Source organism: Pongo abelii, chromosome 3 (assembly GCF_028885655.2).
Source record: "Pongo abelii isolate AG06213 chromosome 3, NHGRI_mPonAbe1-v2.0_pri, whole genome shotgun sequence".
In the NCBI taxonomy this organism is placed as follows: Eukaryota; Metazoa; Chordata; class Mammalia; order Primates; family Hominidae; genus Pongo; species Pongo abelii.
Window position 1 is genome coordinate 138,816,534 of NC_071988.2, and position 12,699 is coordinate 138,829,232.

Below are 12,699 nucleotides of genomic sequence, written 5' to 3' on the forward strand. Positions count from 1 at the left end.
ATAAGACTCTGGGATACTGAGCAGTAATATTTTGAAATGAATTCTTCTTTTTCCTAAACAGTATATCTCAACAGTGGGCTTAAAAATATTCAGTAAACCATTCAAAACAGATGTGTTGTCATTCAGGCTTATAGTTTCATTTATAGAGCACAGGCAGAGTAGATTTAGCCAAACACTTAAGGGTGCTAAGATTTTTGGAATGGTAAATAAGCACTGGCTTTAACTTAAAGGCATTAGCATTGACTCCTAACAAGAAAGATGGCCTGTTCTTGGAAGCTTTGCACACATTGACTTTTTATTTTTTGCTATGAGTTTTGGATAACATCTTCTTCCAATAAAAGACTGTTTCACCAACATTGAAAATCTGTTGTTTATTGCAGCCACCATCATTAATTATCTTAGCTAGATCTTCCAGGTAACTTGCTGCAGCTTCTACAACAGTCCTTGCTGCTTTACCTGTGTTATGGAGGGGCTTCTTCCCTTAAACTTCATGAGCTAAACTCTGTTAGTTGCAAATTTTTCTTCTTTGGCTTCTTCACCTAAATCTTCATAGAACTGATGGGAGTTAGAGCCTTGCTCTGAATTAGGCTTTGGCTTAAGGGAATGTTGTGGCTGGTTTGATCTTCTATCTAGACCACTCAACTTCTCCCTATCAGCAGTAAGGCTGATTGGCTTTTTTGTCCTTTGTGTGTTCAGTAGAGCAGCACTTTTAATTTCCTTCAAGGACTTTTGTTTTACATTCATAACTTGGCTGAACTGCTTGGTGCAAGATGCTTATCTGTCAATCTGTCTCAGCTTTTGACATGCCTTCCTCACTAAGCATACTCATGTCTAGCTTTTGATTTAGTGAGAGACATATGACTCTTTCTTTCAATTGAACACTTAGAAAAAATTGTGGGGTTATTAAGTGGACACATTTCAATATTGTTGTGTCTCAGGGAATAGGAAGGCTCAGAGAGAAAGAGAGAGAGGGAGAGAGAGAGACAGAGAGAGAGAGGGAGAGGGAGAGAGAGAGACAGAGAGAGAGAGAGAGGGAGAGAGAGAGACAGAGAGAGAGAGAGGGAGAGGGAGAGAGAGAGACAGAGAGAGAGAGAGAGAGAGAGATGAGGTCCATCGGTGGAGAAGTCAGATCACACACAACATTTCTTGACTAATTTCCCTGTCTTATATGGGAGCAGTTGTAACACTTCAAAACAATTACAATAGTAACATCAAATTTTCTGATTACAGATACCATAACATATATAATTATAATTAAAAATGTACAACATTGCAAGAATTACTAAAATGTGACACAGAGACATGAAGTAAACATGTTGGAAAAATGGCACCAATAGTCTTGCCCAACACAGGGTTGCTGCAAACCTTCAATTGGTTAAAACCACACAACATTTGTAAAGTGCAATAAAGTGAAACAAAATAAATGAGATATGCCTATATAGATTAGAATGGTTGATATGTGTATATATATATATATACACACACACACACACACACACACACACACAGGCACACACATATACATACTGTATCATTATAAACGAGGTAGATATAGCCTTACAAAATATATTTACTAAATAAGACTTGAAAGTCAAGTCTTGTTAATTAGTCTTATCCTCCTGGATCCATAGGTTGCAGAATGGCAGAATGCATGTTGTGTTAGCAGGCAGGAAAACAACATTAATTTTCTTGTATATTTCCATGAGTGAGCTCTTGAGTGTGTGTGTGTGTGTGTGTGTGTATACACACATATATATATAAACCATTTGGAATATATATATACATTATATATAAACCATTCTAAATTGTTATTATATATATGTATATATGTGTGCATGTATATATGTGTGTGTGTGTATATACATACACACACATATACCCATTTATAATTGTTTACATATATATGTGTGTATATATATATATACAATATCATTGTAAATGAGGATTATATTTTACACAATATTTTGTTTCAAAGAGCTTTCTTAACATGAATGCTTAATTTTTTTTGTAAAGTTGGCAATGTTAACATTTCTAGTTTTCCGTTGACCTAAGCAATGAGTTTGATTTTTGAAGCATCATGGGCAAAACTATAAAAGCAACTTGTTTTCTATGATTTAAGTTGATGAAATAACATGTTATTTTCTTTGTTTTCTTTATTCAAGAATATAGCTTTCCTCTGCTTAACACTCTAGGTGTTAGCTACCTTTGTGATTATGTGTTGTGTTTCCATTGTAAAAAAATAACTCATTTGAAACCATAAGTGTATACGTACATAGATATATACTTAATAGAAATGTTTTATCAGATAGCTAAATGAAATGACCAACATATACCTTTACAGTAAATTTATATCACAAAAATAATCCTATGATTAAGCTGCTATACAAACAGTGGATATTTATTACTATTTTCTCTAATAGTAAATATAAAATGAACAAGATACAAAAGAGTAAAATGAGGAAAAAATATTTTAAAGAAGTATTTAAATAAGCTATTAAATAAAATATGATCTTACTAGTTGATAAAATCCAACGTATACAGATTGTACATCAATATACAATGAAACGAATAAAATGAAGTATTAGTAGAATCATATAAATCAACACATATATAAACTTAGATATTTAAACATGTCCCATTCTTTTTACAGTATACAGTCAGAATGTTTAGAAAATTTAGGGGATTTAGTATCACCTTGGTCAAGGGATGGTATATGCAAATGTTTACGTAAGCCAGGGCAGTAAAATGGATAGATACATCTCTTTAGGTTCCATTTACAATGTGTCACCCAACATAAGAAGACCAAAGAGAGGAGCAGTGACTCTACTCTTGCTGACTACTGTACAAAAGCAGAGTCAACGTATTCAAAAGGCAAGATATCGACCCTGTTATGTGAAGTCTCCTGGTTTTTTTAAAACATTTCAAATTTGTGTAAAACAAATAACCCTGTAAGTCGAGCAAAAGTTATCCGCAGATCATATTTGCTGTCAGCTAGTTTGTGAATTCTGGTTCTAGTTCTAATCCTTTTATTTTAGAAAATACATAATTCCTATAAAATAAAACAAGGAGTCTTAAATTGCAGGTAATAAGTCATCGAACTGGAAAAAGCACTGAGGACTCATGGATCATTCTCTAGCACACCCTCTGTTTCTCTCTTACACACACACACACACACGCATTTGAAAAAAAAATTATTTATTAGGCCCAATTTTTCAAAGCAATCTATTTTAATTGTTTCATGGACATAATAAAAATGTCTATTAATATTTCAGGACATTTGAAGCTACAGAACTTAGAGACTATTTTAGTCTCTGAATATTGTCATAATTCTGGAATCTGAAAACTCTAATGTTCTCTTAAATGGAATCTGCTAAACTTTCTCATAAGGACAAAATAATCATTTGAGTATGAAGCATTCTGCCAGCATTAAAGTAAATTATTCTCTTAAAAGCAGAAATCATAGAGGAGTGAAAACTTATCCACCTTTCTATATCCTAAATGGCATTGACATTTGTGGACAGTTATTTACACCGAGGTTGTTATGTGCTGCTTAGTTTACTTATCAAATGTCTATTTTAAATAACAGAATTCCAGAATTTGATCTCTGATAGTTTACAGTTATAAAAGTAATAAATGATATACAATTTTATTTATATCCATGTCATTGGTCATAACCTCCAACTTAACTCTAAAATATTGCTTGTATTCCGACCTCCTTAAAGTCATCTTTTTTTTCATAACCCTCTTGTTAGCATTTCTAAGCACGCCAGTTAACTCAATGGAGTATTCATTGATAGTACATTTCCACATGTACCAAATAATTATCATAAGAAGAATACACAGTAAAATAAACACTTAATCTGAGTTCTCTTGACTATCCAGAGTCTTTCTTCTCTTCTCCTGTCCAACATGGCATGAAAATAGTAGTTGGCTATGTTCAAGGGACTACACAGTTTTGGACCAATATAATCTGAATAGAACAATTTTTACATTTTCTTCGCATCCAGTTAGAAATAATAAGATATTATACCCTCACACACAAATCTCATTCTCCAAGACTAAATTCAAAATAAGCCTTTACTCTAAAATGCATCTAAAGTACTCCCACTCTAAGTCACCCCTTTTCTCTATATTAGTATTTGATTTTCTTGGTGTTTATATTTTCATCAACTTTTGATATTCAAAAATACATTTTTAAAACAACTACTTATAATAGAATGTTTTATAAGAGAATGTTAAACCTGGAAATAGTCCTTATGATTTCAACCAACCCATGGCAATAAATATGGCAAGTTTCTACGTCTCTTGGCATCCCAAGTGCACCAGAATTGCTTCCTGGGAAGTGTTATTTACCCACATTATTTTCAAATTCTATAATTTTGCTTGTTTTATTAAACATATGTGATGACAAGCTCTGAATCAATATGAACTGTATTACACACATGTGATAAACACACAAATGCTCTGGGGCTCAGTTGATGTTTTTATGGGAATGTTCTACTCTGCTTGGTTAAGTTTCTTGGTGAATAAATTTTAGATCATATTGTAACTGAGTGGAATTCAAAACAGAAAAAAAATATATATTTTATTAAAACTTACAGGCATTTTTAAAACACAAGACTCCACTTCTCTCACAAATTGAAATACAAGTCAAGTTCTGCATGTTCTATTGATTTATGTGATATAACAATGTCCCTTAATTCCTGCTCCTAGATGCCCAATCCATATAGGTAGCCCCTTTAAACCTCTGCATTTAGGTTGAGCAGTGCCTGAAGTTCTGAGATAAATCATGCACTTAGTTCATTACGCAGATGTTCTTTCTGTCAGGCTGGCTATAGCCCAAGGCAGATAACTAGATTTTTGTCTTGTCCTAAGAACTGCCATGCCCTTGAGGATTCTGGTGGTTCTGCTTCATTCTTTAGGTTTATTGCTTACCCAAATAGTATGCTAGAAGTATTATACATAGCATCTTATTTAACACAGAGGAAAGTGTTGAATTTCTTTCAGAATAATTTGTTTTAAAATAATGGTAAAATTCTTAATTTCAAAAGAGTAAATATTTGTCAAACTGTCACTTCATTTCCTTTAGTGAAGATTTTAGAACAGGTGGTGATAAAGAAATATATAGTGGATATGTGGTTGTTTGGGCTATTGCAAAGCACACTGATCTTTCTTTTACTCAGGCATACTTTCAAACTTTCTTGACATTTACATATATACATTCACATACACATACATTAAAACATTGCATTATAAAATAGCCACTGCTATCAAGTGTGATGTACTGTGATTTTTTAATTCTATTCTAGTATATTCTTTTGAAAATTAGAAATGTACATATTGATTCTACAACTGACTAATAAGATAAAATTTGCAGTTTGAAAGTGCTCTTCAAGCAAGTAGGATTTGACTTTAGGGATGGCTTAAGCTACTGGTGGTAAGGATAAATTCAAGGATTTGTCACTAGAGCATGTAACTCGGTCACATCTCAGGAGATGAAAGAAAACTTTTACTAGGTCACGAGCATAGAGACCAGGGACTTTTTATTCGTTTTGAACTTAAGGGTCACACTTTCGTTTTAGAAGAGATAGTGGAGAACTGTAAAAATGTTAAGTTTTAGTGACTTTATTGGTGCCACTGTATCAAGCTTTGTCTGGAATCAGTCATATTTCTGGATTTTTAGGTATGTATACCAATAAATGCATTTTACATCTAAGTGACTTTTTTACTTTCAACTTCTAAAAATTTTTATGCATATTTTTCAAAAGTTGATTTCAGAGAATAAAATTTAAATTATACTTTAGAATTTTATCAACTAGACACATTTAATTATGGAAAATATGACTGAAAAGAGACATAATTGTTCAAGGCTTTCAGTTAATGTGAACTATTTACACAGGTCATGAGGTGGAATTGTGCATTTTAAAATTATTGCTTGCTTCAGTAAAATATGGGTCAATACACATTGCTTTATTATAAACAACTTAAGTTTCTGAGGAGAAAATTATTCTCAAATGACTCATAACTGTAAGTAATGAGAGCTGTATTTGTGAGAGCAGATGTCACACCTACTTGAAATGAAGATGGCACTTCTGCCATTTAAATGTGAACAGTGCCAGGATATTCTCTATGTGAACCTAAAACCTATTGGAATAAATCTGGGAAGCAATTAATATTATCTTACAGATTATTTATAAATGCAGGAATAGAAGAAGATCACCAGTGCCAGGAGAAGTATTCAAACAATTCCTGGGTCTAGTGAGGTGTCCTGTGTCACAAAGGAATTAGTGTCCATTCCATGTTAAGATAAGTTCCAAAGGAGAAAAATGAAACTCAGAGGTCTGGTGTTTGGAGACCAGTCAGAGAAATAAAAGGTTTTAAAAATTGTGAGATAAGTCATATTTTAGAGATGACAGCATAAAATATGTATCCTGCTTACAACCTATTGTGGGATACTAGACACAGCACATTTTAGAGCATACTTGTACTAAAAGAGGGCATTTTCATAAACCACTAGACCTAATTGCTTATAAGAATATGTACTTACCTTTTAGAGTTTTTCTAGTAGATAAGGCAGCATGAAATAAGAAATACTTTTTGAATTCTAGTGTTGCCATTTAATGCTTTTGGGATCATTAAAGGTTCTTTATGTTGCCATCTAGAAAAATGACAAAAATATCTAAAATTTTACTTACAATATTACAGGGTTTATTATGGTAATTATATGAAAATGTCATTAAAATATTTTGTGATATATAAAGCCTGATATAACTTTATTATTTTACTAGATTTATGCAATGAAAAGTTGTTCTGCCTTTGATCATTTCTCTGGATTTATATAATGAAAAGTTGTCCTGTCTTTGATCAATTCTCTGGAACTAGTAAGAAATAAAATAAACTATCAGTTCAGAGGGATGGATATGAGGGTTAAATTCCTGAGTTTACTAAACCTGAAAACATATATGTTATCTACACTGGCAAGAAAGAAGTATCCAGGGAAAATTGTGAAATGACTTTGGAAGTAAAGAGTTGGTGACTATATGGAAAAGGAAAAAAATCCCAATAGATGACGATTAATCACAAATACACCTTCTACCATCAGTCACAGAATAACATAAGTAAAAAACATAATTGCCATCCATAATTTTGACATCATTGCTTTAGTTACAAAAGGTAGTTGTAATAATTTTAATAAAATTTCCCGAAGGTAAAAGGTGAGGGCTGCAAAAGGAATGATTCCAAAGCTCAAGAATGACAAATCAGTTAGGCACTGTGGTCTCTCCCCATATTCTATCGTTCTAGGCATATGTTCTTCCGTAATTTTGGCAGGAGTATAAAAGTTTATTTTCTGAGATATTGAGTGAGAGATGCTGCAGTTCAGGGAAAATAAAGCACAGAAAAATATAAACTATGGGGACCTGTCACAACAGGATGACTATATGAGTTTACATATTGAATAATGAGTCTCTTTGCCAGTGTGTCCTCCTGCCTGTACCATTTGGCCCAAAGATTGCTGTTGACAGGAATTTACTTTTTACCATAAAATTAGAGATTTTTTTTCTGAAATAACTGAACAGGAGGAATTATATATAGTTACAGATATTTAATGGTATCTCAGCATAGTGCCTGCATTCCTGGTCAAGTAAACCAGTCCAAGATTCACCAATGCACACAAAACATCCAACTTATCATTACCTCATTATTAAATTCAAATAGGCAGAAAATAATTCTCAAACACTTGAGAAACTCTCCGCTATGAAATATTGTGATAAAATCAACCAAACAAATGAAATAGACACACAGAGAAGTAGAGACAATGCAGAAAACAGAACAAAACTTTAAAAGATAATATACTGATCTCTCAAAGGTAATAATAAAAGATTTCTTAGAAGTTAAAAAGAAAATAGATAGATTAACAAAATTACCCAATTTTATGTTTGGAAGCTACAGTGAAGGAACAGTCTCCCAAAGAATAAAAAACAAAAATATATTTAAACTACCAGAAAATAGTAAGAATATTAATTAGAATATTGATCCAAAAAATACAATGTCAAACTGATAATTGTACCAGAAAGAGACACAGAATAAAAGGAAGGAAGAAATCTACCAATATGTAAAAACATATTATACCACGCACAATGGTATAATTATAAATTATTTAACAAAATCCTGCATTCATTTCAAAAGAAAAATTCTCTGAAATCTAGTAATAGCAAGGAAATTCCTAAACCTGATAAATGTAAATCTACACCACCAATAAATATCATCACTCAAAATGGTGAAAAAATGAATGATTTCCCCTAAAATTAGAAACAAGTCAAAGATATCTCCTTTACACATTTCTGTTTAACATCATTCTTCTGTTTCTAACCAGTGCAAAAGGCAAAAAGAAGAATTAAAAGGCCTTCAAATTGAAAAGAAAAATAAAATCACATATGTCTTTATTTGTAGACCATGATTATGTAGAAAACTTGTTGGAATCTACAGAAACCTAGTACAACTAGCAAGTGAGTGTTAACAGTTCGCGGGATACAAGATCAATACGTGAAATTCCTTTGAATTTATGTATAGTAGATACAAATGATCAAAAATTTAAAACCTAAAACATAGTCCCATCTAAAACAACTATAAAATGGGAAATACTACTCTGGTTTAGACATTTGTCCCCTCCAAACCTCATGTCAAAATTTAATCCCCAATGTTGGAGGCGGGTCTTCATGGGAGGTGTTTGGGTCATGGGGATGGATCCTTATGAACAGATTAATGTTTCCCCTCAGATGTAAGTGAGTTCCCATTCTGTTGGTTCCTATGAGAGCTAGTTATTAAAAGTAGCCTGGTACCTCCCCCCCTCACTCTCTCTCTCTTGCTTTCATTGTCACCATGAGATCTCTGCACATGCTGAGTCCCATTCACATTTCATTATAAGTAGAAGTAGCCTGAGGTCCTTGCCAGATGCAGAGGCCCAATCTCAAACTTTCCAGTCATCAGGATCATAAGCCAAATAAATTTCTTTTATGAATTATCCAGCATGAGCTGTTCTTTTATAGCAACACAAACAGACTAAGATAAATACAAAATCTGACAAATTGCCCAAGAACTATACACTAAAAACTATAAAACATTTCTGAGAAAAACTAAAAACCTAAAGAAAGAGATATACCTTATTGAAGAGTCTGAGAACCCACTATTGTCCATCGTTATTCTTTTTAAATTGATCTATAAAATTAATGTAATTCCAATCAAAATCCTAGTTAGGTTTTTTTGTAGAAATTGATGTTAATTACAAATTTTACAAAAACCCCCCAAAATATCTAGAATAGTTAGGGAGAAACAACACTAAAAAGAAGGCCACCTTTTATTAAAATCATCCATCCTCTTTTATGGGTGGAGAGTAAGGATAGGAGAAGGTCTGTCTGAAAAAGGTCTACCTTAAACTTCTTTGAACCAAGGTTTCTCTGCTTTTCTCATTATATTCTTTCCTAAATGCTCTATACAGCAGCCTGAGTGTTGGCACCAAGCCCCTCTAGTGCGGTGAGGTACTGCCTATCCTAAGGCAAAAACCAAGAGAACTAAGAGCAGCTTTCCAACTGCCTTATTATTATTGTTTTAAGAAACACTCTGCTCCAGACTGTAGTAACCCACATAGTCAAACATGCAACAATTCAAAGAGCCATTTTAACTTAGGGTAGCCTTACAGCTTTTTAAAATTTGTTCTCTATAATTTCTTCAGTGGCTGACCATGTGGGAGGAAGCCTGTTTAAATTCAGCATCTTGTAAGAAATTTGAACACACATTTAAAAGATTATTTCTCTTCAAAGTGATTTATAACCTTGGAAGGATGTGATTCTGAAACTGCCTGAACCACCTTTCCTGGCTGTGTCAAGGAAGCCTGTCTGCAGGATAATAGAAAAAAGAAGAGTACAGCAGAAACATTTCTAAGCCATTAAGGTATGTGGGTATGTGCACATTTGTGAGAATGAGAGAGAGAAAGAGAAATCCAGTGACCTTTTTCTGAAGCTGGATATTGTTACATTGTTATCCCCAATGCAACCCTGGATTTCCCAATTACTGTGACAAACTTCCTACTCCATCTGAGTTGAATTTCTGGCTCTGGCAACAATAGAGTGTGGCTTAATGAGCAAGATATTTCTAGATGGGGCTAAAGTTGATATGCTTTTTGTGACACTTTTCAAAATGTAAGTACCAAGTGACTGTAGACTCTGCCTCTCTTTAGCCTGTCCAGGCCTGATACCACAATGACTGACTGAAAATTATTTGAAAGATACGTGCTACAAAATTTCCAAGAACATCTGAAAGTACTGGGTTATTAATAATGTATGATTCATATTAGAAATCAGTATATATTTTGTTTTAGTTTTGTTATGCCTATTTGATACCTATTTCTTAGGTATCAGAATTTGATTGTTATTATGTATACTATTTTAAATTGACTGAATAAAATTTTTAAAATAGCAAATTTTTTAGTTTCCAAAATAAAGAAATTGTATTGTGTACACTTGACATACCGGAGACACAGTTGATTTATGAGACTTAGCATTAACCTCATCTGAAGATCTCTTTTGTTTTCTCTTACTATATACAAGACACTTAATTAATATCCCCTCCATCTCCCTCCCATTACAGCTAGGATATGTGCCCAGGATTTAGTGATGACAACCATATTTGGAGACCAGAGGATGTGGAGTCAACAGAGTCAACCCTGAGATTCTGACCTTTGTATTAATCAGGCACCAGGATCAATAAAGAAAAGAATTATCCCATTGAAGCTCATCTCTGAGGGATTGTCACAGCATGTAGCTGGACAAGTGTATTAGTTCATTCTCACACTGCTATACAGAAATACTTGAGACTGGGTAACTCATAAAGAAAATAGATTTAATTGACTCATAATTCTGCAGGCTCTACAGGAAGCATAGTGGCTTCTATATCTGGGGAAGCCTCAGGAAACTTACAATTATGGCAGAAGGCAAAGTGGGAGCAGCATATTCACATGGGTAGAGCAGGAGGAGGAGAACTGCTACATACTTTTAAACCACCAGATCACACGATAACTCACTCACTCACTATCATAAGAACAGCACAGAAGGGATGATGAGATAAACCATTCAGGAGAACTCTTCCCGTTTGGTCCAATCACCTCCCATCAGGCCCCACCTCCAGCCCTGAGGATTACAATTCAACATGAGATTTGGGTGGGGACAGAAATCCAAACCATGTCAATGAAACCGGGTGTTATTTACCCACAGGGCTGCCGTACTTTAAGGCCTACCTTGGCACAATCCCCTCCTTGAGACACCTGCGAGTTCCTGCCAAAATTTTCGCAAACTTGCTAATTCCTGTCTCTTTTTTGTGGGAGGTGAAGGTGTAGTATCCATCAGTTGGTTCTGTGTCCTCCAATACCTGGATGATAAATATTCTGGGATTTTGTGAGTTCCTGTTTCCTTGGGGAGGTAACAGGATAAAAAGGACTTACGTGCATGCCTGATGAAATGTCAGGAGATATCCTGTACCATATTAGAGGATAAAACCATGAGAAACTGGTCTGGATGATAATCTTGGCAATATGGGATTTGGGGTACTACTGTGAAGTGACATTGATTGTACCCAAAGCTTTAAGAGCTGGAGACGCATACACGTCTTGTGCACGCACACACACACATGCACACACACACACGTATAGTATCCCAATGCTTGGATTATGATGGTTGCTTATTGAATGATAGCAATCAGAGTTGTTACTGTTATTAATACCATTACTGATACTACTAATACTGCTGTCACTATAGTTTTACCTTAGCCATACTCAGATTATGTTTTATGGAAATAACAATGATTAATCTTTAAACTCACTAGCTAGTTCAGTCTTCCATTCCACAGAGAACTTCACCAGCATAGCGCCCTACAACATAAAACATTATGCTTTATTTCATGACACAATTTAAAAATTGTTATTAAATGACAGAATGAATTCTAAATGTTGACAAAATTGTTCTGACGTATGCATTCCACATGCCTATGAATCCACGTGATTCTGTCATTATGAATGGAAAAGAAAATGAAACAATTCGAGCTAGTGTTATTTTAATTCAACTTTGGACTTGTCCATGCTTTGAATTTTAAAAGCCAGCTCTCTTGTTTTTAGACATGGTTCTTATAAATGCAACTTTGTTTGACTCTGTCACAGGCAGCATTAAGATGGAAGTTACAGATGTTCTTAGACTGTGCTTACCTAAGCATTGCCAGCCACTTGAGGGTGGCTCTTGGCAAAGGCAAATCTGTCAAAACTCACAGGTTGTGCCCATATGCAAAGGCTTGTGCCTTTTACTACATCTCCTTTAATTTCCAGTATTTTGGAACCAGTGGCTCAGAACACAATATCCTGTAGAGCTGGGCTCATACTTCAGTGAAAGGGAACAACTTTGCAGATGATAAACTTTTACAGTTTCTGTTCATCATGTGGTTGATAGAGAAAGAATGAAAATCAACAGTGTATTCTTTTCTCCTGCTTTATCTTATTTTAATCTGGGTTCATGTAAAACTTACTAAATCAGTTGGGTTTACAAGTTATATGATGATTTTTTCCATCTGCTGGAAAATATTACAATTATTGTCTCATCAAACACTCATTTGCACTTCAAGTAAAACTTTAAGCAAAGATTCTATGCGATTTTGGTGTAT

The 12,699-nt window shown here is 34.0% G+C and overlaps 1 long non-coding RNA gene across 1 annotated transcript in view; it reads right to left on the reverse strand.

Annotated features, from left to right (window-relative positions):
• LOC129058859 (uncharacterized) overlaps nt 1-12,699 on the reverse strand; it is a 49,789-nt gene that overhangs the window by 9,931 nt on the left and 27,159 nt on the right. The window contains exons 4-5 of the long non-coding RNA XR_008524272.1: nt 11,872-11,920; nt 6,548-6,658 (exon numbers count right to left, since the gene is read on the reverse strand). This is a non-coding gene — a long non-coding RNA (uncharacterized LOC129058859). The remainder of the gene's footprint in view (nt 1-6,547; nt 6,659-11,871; nt 11,921-12,699) is intronic.